This window comes from Dama dama, chromosome 7 (assembly GCF_033118175.1).
Source record: "Dama dama isolate Ldn47 chromosome 7, ASM3311817v1, whole genome shotgun sequence".
NCBI lineage: Eukaryota > Metazoa > Chordata > Mammalia > Artiodactyla > Cervidae > Dama > Dama dama.
The window spans coordinates 34,988,784-35,005,630 of NC_083687.1; the positions used below are offsets into that span (position 1 = coordinate 34,988,784).

Sequence of the window (16,847 nt, forward strand, 5' to 3'; positions counted from 1 at the left end):
GCAAGCCACATGAATTTTGTAAAATATTGGGAAAGTGAGAGGGATGCTGAATACACAAAAGGTAGTTTTGCAGTTGCTAAATTAACAGAACAGTGAATAGCTGTCTTTGTTGGAGTGGAGTTCCCCAGCTTACATGCTTACAGAAGTATCATCCTGGTCTCTGCTTGCCTTGTGGCCCCTTAAGACCATTACATATGGTTTTATTATCTCGTTTAAAAATGTGCGGCCTACAATATACTTAAAAACAACGTGTAATACATTTAAATGTCAAATTGGACTGTGTGAATATTCTTAGAATAGCGTTCATAAAGAAGTCAATTCACTTCGACACAATCGCAATGATATCATGAGTTCTCTCTTTGCTTAAAAGCTTTTTCCAAAAGTTTTCTGATAGGGGATTGCTGGATTCTATTTACATCCAGGTGTGGATTTCATTAATGTGTGCTCAGTCCATTTGGCCATGGACTTTTTGTGGAAGAACCTCATGATTTTTTTTTTAATGCACACATCCTTGTATGAAAAGACACATTTTAATCAGTCCTTTTTTTAATGAAAGTTTAGCTTTTGCTCCCCCCAAAAGAAAATATATCCAAATAAGCAAATATTATTGGAAATAAAAATAACTTGGATTATAGTGAAACTTTGTGACTTCACTGTTTAAACAGTGATTTGATTTTTTGATTATTTTTATTTGTATTCTAGTTGATTCCACTGCCTTATGGATGTACTGTTATATTATAGGTATCTCAGCTCTCCTTTCAATGAGAAAGGATATACAGAAGCTTCAGGAACATCTAAGGAAAACAGTTGGTTTTTCAGATTTCTTTAACGCTGAAATTAAATCTGTTGCTTTTCACTTTTGAGCTAAGAATAAAATCGTTATGGATGTTCTCGTACTGCGTATTAATGCCTCTTACACTCGAATCCCACATTAACATTTTTATTTCCACTGAGATTTCTGATATAATCAGGTATTAAACCTTGTGGTTATTTTGACAATTATGCTTTTTGTGGAAGGAGTCTAATAGTTAAACCCTCAGTTAGGAAAAAATGTTGTTTTACTTCATCTGGAAGAAAAATTATTCCAAGAGATGGTTAGAAGATTCCATAGTAGGTTAAAGATTTTAAAGAAAAGCTCACAGATAGAGTCCTCTACTTTCCATTCATGAAACAAAACAGATACAACTTTTTTCTTTCTCCAGCTCCCTCCACGGCTTCTGCCAGGCTCAAGCTTATGCCCTGTGCTCTATGCCTGAGCCACCAATTTTTAAAAATTGACAGTTTTCTATTATTCTTCTGGAGTTTAATTTCTCACACTCTCCTACAATTTTTATTTGTTTAAGAGTGTTCTCTCCCTTTGTCTTGTTTGTCAAAACTACTTACCCTCCTTCACATGCCCCTCCATCTCCTCAACCAGACCTCCGTTTCCATTTTCAAATTTGAATTTGCCTTTTTTTTCATCCATAACTTAGAAGGCAGCCTTAAAGTTCAACAAACAAACAAACAAAAACAGCTCTCCGCTATGACTTATAAAGCATTTGCTCAGGTTTGGTCTAATTAGCACGATTTGTTGTTCATTACCTTAATATTGGTGATGCTTTTTCCAAGGTAGCATTTAAAAGGCAGAAGCTTGGGAGAAGCTCAGGCGTCGGTCCTAGTTCTATGAAAGTTGGGCAAGTTATTTAAACCTCAGGTTCTTCATCTGTAAAGTCATCTGCAGACACCTACTTCACAGGGTAGTCATGGGGAGCGTGGGGAGCATATTTAGTAGATGTTCAAAAAAACCGCGTTGTTTCTCCCTCTCCTGGCTCCATAATGAGTGCTACATGTAGCCCAACCACGTTGAATGTCATGGGCTGTGGGAGAAATGAGTATGAGATAATCTCATATTTTTTCTGGGGCAACATCTGAATTGTCCATAATATGGTGCCGTTACGGTACGGGGAGTAAGTATAAGAATTTCAAAGACGCGAAAGACAAAGACCTTGGGGGAAGGGGCCCCTGAGTTGTGTCTGGAAGGAAGGATGGGCCGGTGCTGTGGCTGGGAGGAGATTGCTTGAGTAAGGCCAGGAAGTGAAGAGTAAGGGAAGTGAGAGCCAGCATGTTCCCCTGGGGTTGAGGGGTCAAGTTGCAGAGCTATGGAAAGTCAGTCCTAAGTACGATGGTCTTCAGGAATTGAACAGAGGAGCTTAGACTTGAAATACAACATAACAGGGAGCAGGAATTCAGGTAATTACATTGTCCTCGTTAAGTGCATTCTCTTTCAGGGTGGCAAGAAGTGAGGGTTTTTATGCCTTTTATTTTCTCCAGTGTACTGAAGTGATTTTTTAAACTCTCTTTGACTCATCATATGAAGAAAACATTTTACATCATGAGACAGTACACCCACATATATTGTTTTGTCATTAAGTTGTATCTGATTGTTTTGCGGCCCCATGGACTGTAGCCCGCCAGGCTTCTCTGTCCATGAGATTTTCCGGACAATAATATGGAGTGGGTTGCCGTTTCCTACCCCAGGGGATTTTCCCGACACAGGGATCAAACCCGCATCCCCTGCATTGGCAGGCAAATCCCTGCGTATTGTTTGTGTATATTTGTTTCATGAAATAAAAGTTTTGTGAAACAGTGGTCACCCTGGTATGTGTACTGCACAGGGCTGATGCTATAATTTGCAGGGTCTTATGCAGAATAAAAGATGTGGGACCTTTTGTTTAAAATGCAGGAAAAAGGTGCTTAAATATATACTTTTTCCTTTCTTCCATGGTCACTTTCTTTCTCAGATTGTCATGATGTTTTGTTTATTCTGCTTTTGTTGTCATTCTAAGTATAGAATAATTAAATTAGATGTTTAAATTATTAAGATGAATTGTACCATTTGTCTTTATAACCTGCGGTGCCAGAATGTTTTAGTATAAGATCACTTAGCTCATATATGAAATCACCAAAATTGTACAATTTGTATTGCTTAGCTCATACTTGCCTGTGCATTTTTTTTCTTATCAAAATAGTGGAAGTACTGTATAAAACTAACACAACTATTTGTTTCATTTTAATATGTACATTCTATCAACTCTGTCTACCTTAGGGGTACTGATGAGTAAGGAAGGACTGAAAGAACAGGACTCTGGGTTGCCTTATGTTTCCCTTTCCTTCTATGTCATCATTTTCAGCAGAAGCGACTGACTACTACAGGAAAGCAACATGAGTAAGAAAGAGTAGGATAGGATTATCCTCGATCATGCTTGTTTCTTAGAAGGCCATTGCCTTCTTTCTCCTTTGGAAGCAAGTGCTGGTGTTTTTGGGAAGTGTGGTCCCACCACGCCTTTCTTGGATACAGACGTAGTGTGCTTATCCTGTATTCACTTTGGGTCTTGACAGTCGCCAGTGCATCCTGGGTCCACCTGAGTTCTGTACTCACTGGGCATCACCTAAGACAGGGAACCATGGGCACATGTATCATGCATGCATCCTCTCCTAATGAACGTGCTGCATTGTCTCATTGGACTTCCCTTCAAAAATAAAATTATTCAGAATTTCAAGATGCTGGAAGCAGATCATTAAGCCACGTTGGAGGCTTTTCATAGAATGGGGCCTTATGAGACAGTATAGATCACAAGCCCATGAAGCTGACAATGTGTTTTCTGGTTTTTTTTCTATCTTATTAAAAAAACGTAGTTGCAGCCCATTAAATTGATGTCACAATTCACTAATGAGCCATGACTGGTAGATTGGGAAACACGCCATTAAAAACATAGACTCTAGTGCCAGATTGCCAGGTCTAAATCCTGCTTCACTGCTTGCTACCTACGACCTTTAGAGGACCTCTGTTTTTCATATATAAAATGCAGGAAATATTAGTAATTACTTCATAAAGCTGCTTTGGTATTAAATGAGTTAATGCATGTAATATGCATAGCATGATGAATGTCATATAATAAGCATCCAATAAGTATTAGCTGATCATCACCATTAATATTGTTACCATTATTATTAATTTACATCTTGCTCTAGGTAAATGCTGAAGAAGAAAAAGTTTCTTTATTAAACAGTAAGCATCTCCACTCATCCTAAAATAGATAGTCTTAGGTTTACCAGTCTTTGTGTTTTATCTTGACTGCACATATGTGAAATATTATAATAATCAAATGAAAGTTAATTCTTACCACCCTTAATGCAATGAAAATACTTAAAAATTAAATGTAATGAAAAACTCAATGAAAGATTACTTTATTTCTGTTCCTTCTCTCCAAGATTAAAACAAGTAGATGATTGGTATTTGTCAATTACCAGTTTAAAAAAAAAAGCAAGGATGTTTGAAAGATACCATTCCTTAGCTTAAGGGACCAGAATTATTCCTTTTGGAATGAAATTCTTAGATGATAAACTTCAATCGTAGGTTAAAATGCTAGAGGAGAATGTTTTCTATCTTTGCAAACATACAGCATACATTGATTTTTGTTATAGACCCAAACTAAATCCCTAAGTCACAACATTAAATGAAAAGAGTGCAGAATCTGGTGGGTATTCAGTCAATACCCGTTGTCAGAACAACATCAAATCAAAGTGAGCAAAATGCTGGCTCATTCATTTTGATCTGTTCTGAATTTTGTTCCTTGATAGTTTCATAATAAATAGTACTATTTTGTAGCTAATTTACATATTTCTCATTATTAATTGAGGCTGTTTAGCTCTCTTCCCATTGATGGTTGGGCATTTTATGTTTACTTGATTCTCTCAAATTTGGTACTAAGTTGATATATGGTCACTTTATATCTGATGGTCTATCAATTGCTGATACAAATATGTACATGATATATGGACATATTTGTGGCTAGATAATCATCTGAACATCGAGTTCAACAGACTCATTTAAATGAATTTATCTCAGGCTATTTTAAATAAAATTTGGGACACAGTAGATATTGCAGAGAAAAATGTATGCAAAAATTTGTTTTTATCTACCATTTATTAACAGCTGTTCCTTGAGTTGTAGAGTGCATGTGTCTTCAAAGATATGCTAAATTGAGTATATTTTAACTTCCCATTTTATGTTAAGATGGAAGATTAGCTACCAATCAAAGCTAAGTTATATCTTTAGCAAAGCATCAGCTCTGATAACAATTTATCTTCCTCTTCAAAAATTGCTGTGGAACAGATAAAAACACCTGAAATGCCAAGCATTTAAAGAGATCTCACTTTGATTCTCTAAAGCAAATGGAAGCATACAAACCTGTAAAATGCTGGGTTAAATTGAAAACAGCCTCACTCAGGTTTAAAGAATAATGCAAATCTATTACCTGTGCCAATTAGATTTGATGAAAAAGCATCCAAGTTCTTTTTTTCTGGAAGACTGATTTGCCCTGATTTGCACATTCTCAGTACATGCCACTACCCTGAGTGAGGACCACAGTTCACATCACCAGTAGCACCCATCTCAAGATTAGGTTAGCTTTGAAAGTGGTGATATTATACTTACTTTACACTTCCAACAGGATTGGTGTTTTTAAGCATAGTATTTTAAAGCATACTATTGCTAGTAAATGGAAAGTGAATGTTAGGGCCTTAGATGATTAAAACTGTAATTTAGAAATAATTGGGATTAATAACCAACTTAAAAAAAAAAGTTTAGTTCATTTTTATTTGCATATCTGAGCTAGGTTTTAATCCCTTAAATATATGATGTATATGTAATTTGGGAACAATTTTTAGAAGCAGGATCTTCCACCTCAGGTTGATCAACTGCAGATAAGAGTTCAAAATTTTACAATTCTGGTTTCTTTTGGATTTTAGATTCCTTGCATGAATTCTTAGTGGTCTCCTGAATCTAAGAAGTCTTAATTTCTTTGTCTGAAATGATTCTGAATGACCACACACTAGTGTTAAATAGAATGCTTTCACTCAGGCATGCCAGTTGAAGGTGACTTGTTTCCTGGGATGGTTGATGCCTATGGGCTTCTCTCCCCACATCCCCTATACCCTGTAGCCAGCCTGTCATGTTGTAATCCTTTTAGGATTTTTGGCTAAGGTTCAAACTCCAATAAATGTCTGTACAGTAAGAATGGTATTTTCATGAAATACAATTCCAGCTGCATTTATATTATCAACATGAAGACAATCCGTTTTGGTTTAACTTGGCCATGGGTGAATGGGGATTGTTTGGGTTCCTGCAGGAAGGCTTGGATTTCATTATACATGCTTGTGCATTAGGGACACAGGTTTAGCAACAACTTTATGGTGCTGACATCTGTGACAAATTTTTTGGAAGGCAGGAGTCAGAAGTGGGATTTAACCCTGTTCAGCCCTTACTACCTTCTGTGGCTTCAGGCCTCTGAGTTAGGACTTATGACTATGGTCTCTCTTCTCCAGTTCAGAGCCTGTCATCTTCCAAGAATGGTCCATATTGCCCTTGTTCTCTGATAGGCACACTCTTTTATTCTGCACCCCGATATAATCTGATTTTTATGTTCTGCTAAGAAGCAGAGACATTACTTTGCCAACAAAAGTCTGTCTAGTCAAGGCTATGGTTCTTCCAGTGGTCATGTATGGATGTGAGAGTTGGACTATAAAGAAAGCTGAGTGCCAAAGAATTGATGCTTTAGAACTGTGGTGTTGGAGAAGACTTTTGAGAGTCCCTTGGGCTGCAAGGAGATCAAACCAGTCAACCCTAAAGAAAATCAGTCCTGAGTGTTCATTGGAAGGACTGATGTTGAAGCTAAAACTCCAATACTTGGGCTACCTGATGCGAAGAACTGACTCGTTTGAAAAGGCCCTGATGCTGTGAAAGATTGAAGGCAGGAGGAGAAGGCGACCACAGAGGATGAGATGGTTAGATGGCATCACTGACTGAATGGACATGAGTTTGGGTAAACTCTGGGAGTTGGTGATGGACAGGGAGGCCTGGTGTGCTGCAGTCCATGGGGTCGCAAAGAGTCGGACACAACTGAGCGACTGAACTGAACTGAACTGAACTGAAAAGTACTTTCACCTAGTTGACCAGATCATTGCGGTTCCAAAGCTGGAGGACACTCTTTAATACTGATTACTCCTTTGCAGTTGACTTTCACTTTGCCCATAGCTTTCCTCCTTTTGGCTACTCCTCACAGCTTGTGGGATCTTAATTCCCTGACCAGGGATCAAACCCATGCCCCTTGCCTTGGAAGCTTGGAGTCTTAACCACTGGACTACCAGGGGAGTCCCCTCTATGCATATTTAGCAGTCTGTGTAGCACTAGTTATGTTATCATTCTATCCTACTGATTTTTCCATGTAAGTTTCCTACTAGACATTAAGCCTCTTTCTGTTATATGCAAGTATGCCATTTATTACCATGATAGTCAAACCTAAGGTATAGTCAAAGCTATGGTTTTTCCAGTAGTCATGAACGGATGTGAGAATTGGACGGTAAAGAAGGCTGAATGCTGAAAAATTGATGCTTTTGAATGGTGATGTTGGAGAAGATTCTTGACAGTTCCTTGGACTGCAAGGAGATCAAACCCATCAATCCTAAAGGAAATCAAGCCTTGATATTCATTGGAAGGACTGATGCTGAAGCTGCTATACTTCGGCCACTTGATGTGAAGAGCTGACTCATTGGAAAAGACCTTGATGCTGGGAAATACTGAAGGCAAAAGGATAAGGGGGCGGCAGAGGATGAAATGGTTAGATAGTATCACTGACTTAATGGACATGGATTTAAGCAAATTCATGCCAGGAGACGGTGAAGGACAGGGGAGCCTGGTGTGCTGCAATCCATGGAGTCACAAAGAGTCGGACAAGGCTTAGCAACCGAGCAACAACCATGATACATTTTCTATGGTAGGGAAGTAACTTGAGTATGGGTAGCTCTTTTACAGACTAAAATGCACAAGGTCATTTGGAGGTAGTTGGATCAGCCAGAATAAAGAACAGGAATCATGAATTTTAAGTCACTTATTAAGTAACTTCAAGTCACTGGGACCCAATGAGGAACAATTTAATTATTCTGATAAACTAAAACTAATTTGCAGTGTAATTTTTATATGATTACAAAATTAGAAATGAAAAAATGAAAGCTATATATACTTGTTGGCTTAGGTAAGCCAACTCAGAAGTATTTTATTTTTCTCAGATCCATGTATATCTGTTATGAACTTTATAAAGTATATCAAAATTGATATAGATTACAAAATAATTTTGTCATGGATTATAATATTATATATATGTGTGTGTTTTATTCTTTGTTCTTTGAATATTGCTGATTTTGATGAAAATCTAAAACATCTAAAAAGAATAAAATAGAAATGAAGGGATAAGAACAAAATTACCTTTGATCTAGGGAAATCAATGGTAATAATACTACTTTTATTTTCTGCCTACACTTAGAAAATTTTGTTGTCCCCATTTAAAGTCAAGGTAAAATAATCACAATGGTTAAGATTAAGTCTATGCAAAGAGTTAATAGTCAAATTTAAACATCAATTGCATAACAGATGATAATATCTAGAGTAGGAGTCAGGAAACAGAAAGAAGCCAGAAAGCATTCAAGCTGCAGTTAAGAAAACTCAGCCTATTTAAGTGGATGGATAAAGTTATTTTCATATAATATTCTAAATTGCCATAGGAAAATATCACTTGTGATATTCTTGTTCCTGTAGAGTTTCCATTTGAGTTTATGGGTCATAATGAAACATATGGGGAAGATTAGTGATTAAAAAACATTCGGGTTATATGGCTGTACTAAATTAGATGTACTCAGAACATTAGCTGTTACCTAATTAGTTTTTCATTCTGCCTGATGATAATAAACTTTAATTCAAGGGAGCACTATAAGGGAGATATTGTACAAGTTGTTAGAGGATCACAGAAGGACTGGCCAGCACCCTCTTCATCAGGAAGTGTTATCACGTGGGAATCCCTCTTCTTCTCGAACTCACTACTTGCTAAACTTCATGCGGGGTTCACTTTCCAAAAGTGCATTCTTTGAATTTCATTAAGATGCTATGATGACCACAATTTGTATCTGGGAAGGGTTTTATTGGGAATTAAATATATTTCACACAGGAGTATAATTCACATTAACCTTACTAGCTAATGAACATGATTTGGATGTCACATTCTTACCAATTTTACTTCAAATTCTGCATCTAGTGATTGACGACACAGATAAAGACAGCATTATTTTCCTTATAAACAGATATGTGTACTTTTCCCTTCTTAGAATATTATCTTATATACTGAAAGGCATAAACTCCTTGCTGCTCACATTTTTTCTCCGTAATTTACTGGGTTTAGTGAGCTGCTTTTTAAAATTAATATTTTATAGTTTAATATTTTTATGAGAAAGTCTCAGTAGTAAAGCATGGTAAAATGTTTATGGTCACACTAAACTTTCTTATTTACATATAGAGCTTCCACTTAACAGATATCTAGTATTTCCAGAAACTATTTAAAACTAGCCATTATTCTGTTATTTTTCTTTTTTGTGTGTCCTGATAAGTTCCAATCAGTTTAAAATATTGAACACATTCAACTATAGTTTTTAATATGATTTAAAAATTTTTTTAATAAATCTGGTAAGAAAGTATCCTTGAAACAAGATTTTTGTTGTTGTTTAGTCACCAAGTCGTATCTGACTCTCTTGCGACACCATGGACTATAGCTTGCTAGGCTCCTCTGTCCGTGCGACTTCCCAGGCAAGAATTCTGGAGTGGGTTGCCATTTCCTACTCCAGGGGGTCTTCTCAACCCAGGGGTCGAACCCACATTGTAGGTGGATTCTTTACCACTGAGCCATGAGATGAGCCTTAAACAAGATTATTGGGCTTAAATACTAATTATCACCAATTACATGAACATATCATTCGTTGATTCTTTGGTCACTTTTCTTACTTAACATGAACAGTTTTAACATATTAAAATACTGTAATGTTACTAAACTAAATACTGATGCACTTAAATGAGGAAATGCAGCAATTTCTGTCGTTGTAGTTGCGGAAAGGCTAAAAATGCATAAGCGTTTGTATCCCTTCTCTGTAGGGGAAACAGATTCGTATTTATTACAGACTACATGGTGATGACATGACTGCTCTGCCTCAGCAGCTCTGCTTTCATATTTTAGGCAATAAAATTCATAAGGGATAAGTGAAAAATAATTGAGGAGCATTTTTATTTTTACTAGAGTGTTTGTTATTGCTTTGCTGTGTAATATACACTAAAATGTCTATTCACAATTCAAAGGAAAAAGATTAGAGCTGAATTTCTGCGTAGTGTGCATCCAAGCATTGAATTTGATCCTCAGTGTAGTAATTGAATGAAAGCAGTATTGTGTATCAAATTTATCCTCGCTCTTTAGTTTGTTAGCAAATGGCTTTTATAACGAAGATTTTAGGGTAGGGGAAGGCTTTAAAAAAATCGAATCCCTTTTCTTCTTTCTGGCGGATGAGTGGATATCTTGGGGTGGGTGTTTTTTTGTACATTGCAGGGGAGTGAGAAATGGAGGTAATAACAGAGAAGGAAGACAGAAGGGTGCATACTTGCAGGAGGTTTTTGAACCAGTGTCTTCATAGCAGGAGGAACGGGGTGTCTGCCCTCCCTCAGCAGCTGTCTGCAGGAGTCAGAAAGCTGATTTGTGAAAGCTCTTGCCCCAGCTATTCTTTCTAGATCATTATTTTTGAGCAGTCGGTGTATTAGTTGCCTGTTAGAGCTGTAACACATTACCACAAACATGGTGGCTTGAAACAACATACACGCTTATCATCTTACCATTCTGGAGCTCAGAGTTTCCAATATGGTCCTCCCTGGGCTGTAATCACGGCATTGGCAAGGGCTTAGTCCTTCTAGAGTCTCTAAGAGGAAACTTTCTCTTCTTGCCCTTTGCTAGTTTTGAAGGGTTGGCTGCAATTCCCTGGTTTATGGCCTCCTTCCATCTTCCCGGCCAGCAATGGCCCCACGGCCCTTCACCTCACACTGATCTCCCCGCCACTCTCCTTCATTTCCAAGGACCTTTGTGGTGACATTGGGTCCACAAGAATAATCTAGGATAATCTCCCCATCTCAAGGTCAGCTAATTAGCAACGGTTGTTCTATCTGCAACCTTTATTCACCTCTGCTACATGAAGTGACTTAGTTTCTGAAGATTAGGGTGGAGAGATCTTTGGTAGCATGTTATTTTACCTACCACACATGGCCTCATTTGTATTGATCCCTGTGTCACTTTTATGCCAGTCTTCTTTCTCTTCACTTCCCTCTATCCCTCTCCTCCTCATTTAAATGCTATGGTGCCAGGTGTGGTCAGATTGGGGCAAAAACCCCATAACAACACAATTAATGGACCGGGCTAGTGGCTTTTACATTGTACTGTCTTTATATTCTGTCTCCATGCAGCAAATATTTTTGAGTGCTTGCTCTTCCTTCTTTCAACAAACACCTTTTGAACTCCTGTGTGCCGAGCTCTCTTCTACACTAGGTACAGAACAGCAAACAGCAGGGCGTGGTACCTGCTCTCTTGGAGCCTATACTTTGGTGGAGACTGAGCAACACTAAAACACCAAATAAACAAGAAAAATACCAGCTAGTAATAAATGCTAGTGAGAGAGTTTAAACGGCATTGTGGTGAATGACTTGAGTTGGTACAAGGCAGGTTTCCTGAGATCTGAATGAGAAGGAACAGCTAATCATAGAAAAAGGGAGGAAAAGAGTATTCCAGGTAGAAAGTGTAAAAACAACAAAGGCATGTGGGAGCAACGAGTTTGCTGTTGGAGAAACAAAATGTGTCTGGAATTTAATAGGCAAAGAGAAACTGGTATGAAATGGGGTCATACCACATAAAGGGAGTTCAGGACCAGATTACATCTCTGTAAACCATAGTAAGGAACCTGGATTCTGTGTATGTTGGAAAGTGTTGGAGAGTTTCTTAGTAATTTTTATCATCTGTTCATATTACTTGACTATTGTGTGGAGAATAATCTAGAGGAAAGCAAGAGCAGAAGGAGAGGGGACCCTACTTTGTAAGCTGTTGTAATAGCCCCTCCAACCGATAGTGGTGATTGAACCAAGTTGATAGTGGAGCTGGAAATAATATTCACATATTTGGAGTGTATTTAAAAGGAGATTGAATTGACAAGGCTAGAATGGAATGGATATAGGGAGTGAAAGCAAGATGGAAATAAGAATTCCCAGGTTTGGGATTGAGTGGTGGTACTATGTTATGGGATGAGGAATATAGAGGATGAACAGTTTAGGCTTGGGACCCAGAGTTCTCTTATGACCATGTTAAGGTTGAGATGCCCATTAGACATCCAACTTGTCAAGTTAGGTAATTGAATATATGAACTTGGGGATCCATGAAGAGGCTGATATAGATTAGAGAATCTTTGGCACATGAGCAGTTGAAAATTATGTTAAAGCTTGTTATAAGGGTTAGAAGAAATCTTGAATGTGGGTAAGATGATTATTGGTGCCCCAAAATTTCACAGGCGGGTGGTATATGATAAAAAGGGGCACTTGTTGATGTTGGGATGGAGTAAGACTAAATTCTTGTTTTTATGTAAATCCTGAGGGACAATAAAAGTATTCGTCTGTCCCATTAGAGGCTAAACCCCTTACTCTCGGTAGCATGCATGCTCAGTCTCTCAGGTATGTCTCTGCGACCCCATGGAGTGTAGCCCGCCAGGCTCCTCTGCCCGTGGAATTTTCCAGGCAAGAATACTGGAGTGGCTTGCTATTTCCTTCTCCAGGGTATCTTCTCAACCCAGGGATAGAACCTGCATCTTCTGCATTGGCAGGCAGATTCTTTACCACTGAGCAAGCTGGAAAGCCGGCCTTAGGTAGCACCTACTCTTAATGAGTTGTGGTTAGGACATCTGAGCTATTGGTAGCAATACCTATACAATCATTGCACATAATGACTGCCATTATGATCTAACTTTACTGTGCAAGTTTAAATGAGCAGTCCTAATAAAGGGAAAGTAGTTTAGGTTTTGAAGTGCTTGCATAAGGACCACTCTTGATGAAAAACTTAATATTTTTGCAAAAACTTGAAATTTCTTGTGTTATCTATCCTTGCAAGCAGGTGTTTTAAGTTTTTAATGTTTTATGTTTGCCTTCTTCCATGGGGTGTGTGTTTAGTAGCCTTTTTTTGTGATTTTCTTTTTTTCAAATTAATTTTCATTGGAGTATATTTGATTTACAGTGTTATATGTTAGTCTCAGGTATATAGCAAAGTAAATCAGTTAAACACATATTCACTTTTTTTTAGGTTCTTTTTCCATATAGATCATTAAAGAGTATTGAGTAGAGTTCCCTGTGCTATAAGTAGGTTTTTTTTATTAATTATCTATTTTGTGTGTGTATATATGTATATATATATATATAGTAGTCTGTATATGTCAGTCCCAATCTCCCAACTTATCCCCCCCACCTGCCCCTTTTTAGTTCCTTTTTACTGTGGCACTGACAGAAGGGGAATATACTCTAACAGTCTAATTCTTTACCATTGCATTTTGGCCTTGTTGGCAATTTTTTGGTGTTATTTTTAATTTTCTAGTCTTCAGGGCTGCTCTTGAACTTTCACACTGAACATTCACATGCCTTTGAACACTCATCATGAAGGTTCGTCATGTTTTTGAACATCCAGTTTGGCCCTGAATGAAGTACAGTAGTTTCCCTTTATCTGTGGTTTTGCTTTCTGCAGTTTCAGTCCCCCACAGTCAACCATGGTTGGAAAATATTAAGTGAAAGACTCCAGAAACAAACAAGTCATAAGTTTTAAATTGCATGCTCTTCTGAGAAGCGCGATGAAATCTCACACCCTCCCACTTCTTCCTACCCAGGAGGTGAATCAGCCCTTTGTCCAGCTTATCCCACTCTTTAAAAACTTCAGTAACCCTCTTGGTTACTATCGGTTACTCTGGTAAGTCCTCTTACCAGATGGATTGTAGAGGTATTGCAGTGCTTGTGTTCGAAGGAACCCTTATCTTACTTAAATAGTGGCCCCAAAGTGCAAGGGTAGTGATGCCGGGGACTTGCCTGGTGGTCCAGTGCGCTAAGACAACCGTGTTCCCAGTGCAGGGGTCTGGGTTCAATCCCTGGTTCGGGAACCAGATCCCACATGCCACAACTAAAGATCTTGCATGCCACAACTAAGATCTGGTGTAGCCAAATCAATAAATAAAAATAAAATATTAAAAAAAGAATAGTGGTGCTGGAAATTCAGATATTCTCTTGTGCCTAATTTATTGATAGAAATTAAACTTTATCATAGGTATGTTCTTATAGAAAAAAACATAGTAGTTTCCATGAAAAAAATTAGTCAGTAGTCAATCAAAGAAAGAAATGGAAAATTTTATTTGAGCCAATCTGAGGATTTTAACCTGGGAGGTAGCCTCTGAGAGCTCTGAGAACTGTTCTGAAGTGATAAAGAGGGAGGCCAGTACATATGTGATTTTGACCAAGGGGTATGTTTAATCCAGCACTCATCTTGGTAGAAGGTCAGTGCTATTTTCAAGGAAAAGATAGCTTACTTAGTTAATGGTTTTATTGCTTTTCTAAGTATGGGAATATGCAAGAATCCAGGTTCATCATCCATTAATTACAGTATGGACCCATCAATTTATTATGTGTTCCAATAACATTTACTGACACGAGAAATACTCATGACATGATTTTAAAGTAAAAAAATATTTTGAAATTATATATACATTAGGATCTCATTTTTATGAGTGTGTGTGTGTGTGTGTGTGTGAGCATGTGAGAGGTAGGGGAGAGAATCTCTGGGTCATGGGATGTTTATTTTCTTCATCTCCCAAGTTTTCTAAAATGCATGCATGCATATTAAATAATCTATGATCAGAAAATGCTGTTTAAAAAATTTCCACTAGAAAATCGTATTCCTCTATTTTAAATTTCATACAAAATTTTAATAAAAATTCAAGTCCTTTTTCTTATCATAAAGTAACTTTCTCGCTGCTCTTTTTTCCATTAATATTTATTTCCAATGTTCCTTTCTTGCACCGTGCTACTGAAGGAGGTGGCTTGCGCATCTCCATTCGGTGAGGAACAAATCCTACACCATACCGCACCCAAATGCTTCGGCCTCTGTGTTCTGTGTTTCCGTCACTTCGCACAATGCGGAGCTTTGCTGACTTGGCTTCTTGCTGTTTCTGTCCTCGTGGTTGCCATTTCTCCATTCCAGCACTCTTTCCATGTTATTTATTATTATTGATCTCATTCTTCTTTTCCTGTGAAATGTTTATCCTAAAACACATCTGCAAGCCGTCCAGAGCTCTGCTCGGATACAGCTAAACATTTCATTGAACGTGAGCACCACCAGTATATTTCTTTAGTATCTGTAGGTTTCTCTTTGTGGCCTCTTTGAAAGCATGGGCAACACTCGGATGCAAATATGTCATTCCCAAAAGTCATGGACATAGGTCATAGTCTTCCGGGACCAGCGTCTGTCTTTAAAGGACATTGTGTGGATTACTATGATTGTTGTCTTTTAAAGTAATTCAGAAGGCAGAAAGGAATGTCAAACACCCTGAATTTTCCCTTTTTAAACCATTTTGGAGATAATGTTTGATAAAATGTGCAGCCCTGTTTGAAATTCGTTTATTCTGCTTCCACACATTCTCAGAATTATGAACTCCACATGTGAGTAAAGGGGAATTTATTTTTCTATCATTTAATTAATGTCTTCTACCATCAATGTAATGTTTATTATTTCATTGAGTTTCGTGTTCCAGAATTTGATGGAGAGACAAATATCCACTTACCCTCTCCTTGTAGACTCCGATTTTATAGACTTGGATTACTCCCTTTCACTTCTCTTCTTTTCGGACAGAAAATTATAAGCTATTTTCCTGGCCCCTTGAAGTGTCCTTCCCTGTACTTTTCTTAGCTCGAGAATTGCTTTGTTGAACTTGTGACCAAAACTTTCTGCATTTACTCCAAGCTAAACATCAGTACATGAGAACATCACCACATTTTCTGTTTTGTTTTTCTGTATTCTTTCTTCTGATATGCTGAGCTGCAATTACATTTTGGATCTATATTTTCAGTCATAAGATTCAGTGGAGTCAGGACATAACCATTAGACCAATTAAGTCAGACAGAAAGACAAATATCACAAGATGTCACTTATGTGTGGAATCTAAAATATGATCCAAATGAATTTATTTACAAAATAGAAACAGACAAACAGACACACACACACACAAACAGCAAACTTATGCTTACCAAAGAGGATAGCAACTGGGTAGGGGGAGATAAATTAGGAATTTGAGATTAGCGTATATACACTATTATATATAAAATAGTACTGATCACTGCAAGGAAATCAAACCAGTCCATCCTAAAGGAAATTGTCCTGAATATTTATTGGAAGGACTGATGCTGTAACTTAAGCTCCTTTACTTTGGCCAACTGATGAGAACTGATTCTTTAGAAAAGACCCTAATGCTGGGAAAGATTGAAGGCGGGAGGAGAAGGGGACAACAGAGGATGAGATGGTTGGATGGCATCACTGATTTGATGGACATGAGTTTGAGCAAGCTCTGGGAGTTAGTGATGGACTGGGAAACCTGGTGTGCTGCAGTCCATGGGCTCGCAAAGAGTCAGACACGACTGAGTGACTGAACTGAACTGATATATAAAATAGATAAACAACAAGGACCTAATGTATAGCACAGGGAACTATACTCAATATGTTATAATAACCTACAACGGAAAAATATGGAAAAGAATATATATGTGTGTGTGTGTGTGTAACTGAATCACTTTGTTGTATACTTGAAACTAACACGCCATTGTAAATTAACTATACTTCAATAAAAAATAAATTAATCTATGTGAATTAATCTAACATGTTGAATCA

At 37.6% G+C, this 16,847-nt stretch overlaps 1 protein-coding gene across 1 annotated transcript in view; it reads left to right on the forward strand.

Annotated features, from left to right (window-relative positions):
• DCDC2 (doublecortin domain containing 2) overlaps window positions 1-16,847 on the forward strand; it is a 140,881-nt gene that overhangs the window by 95,203 nt on the left and 28,831 nt on the right. The gene's annotated exons all lie outside the window — the stretch shown is intronic.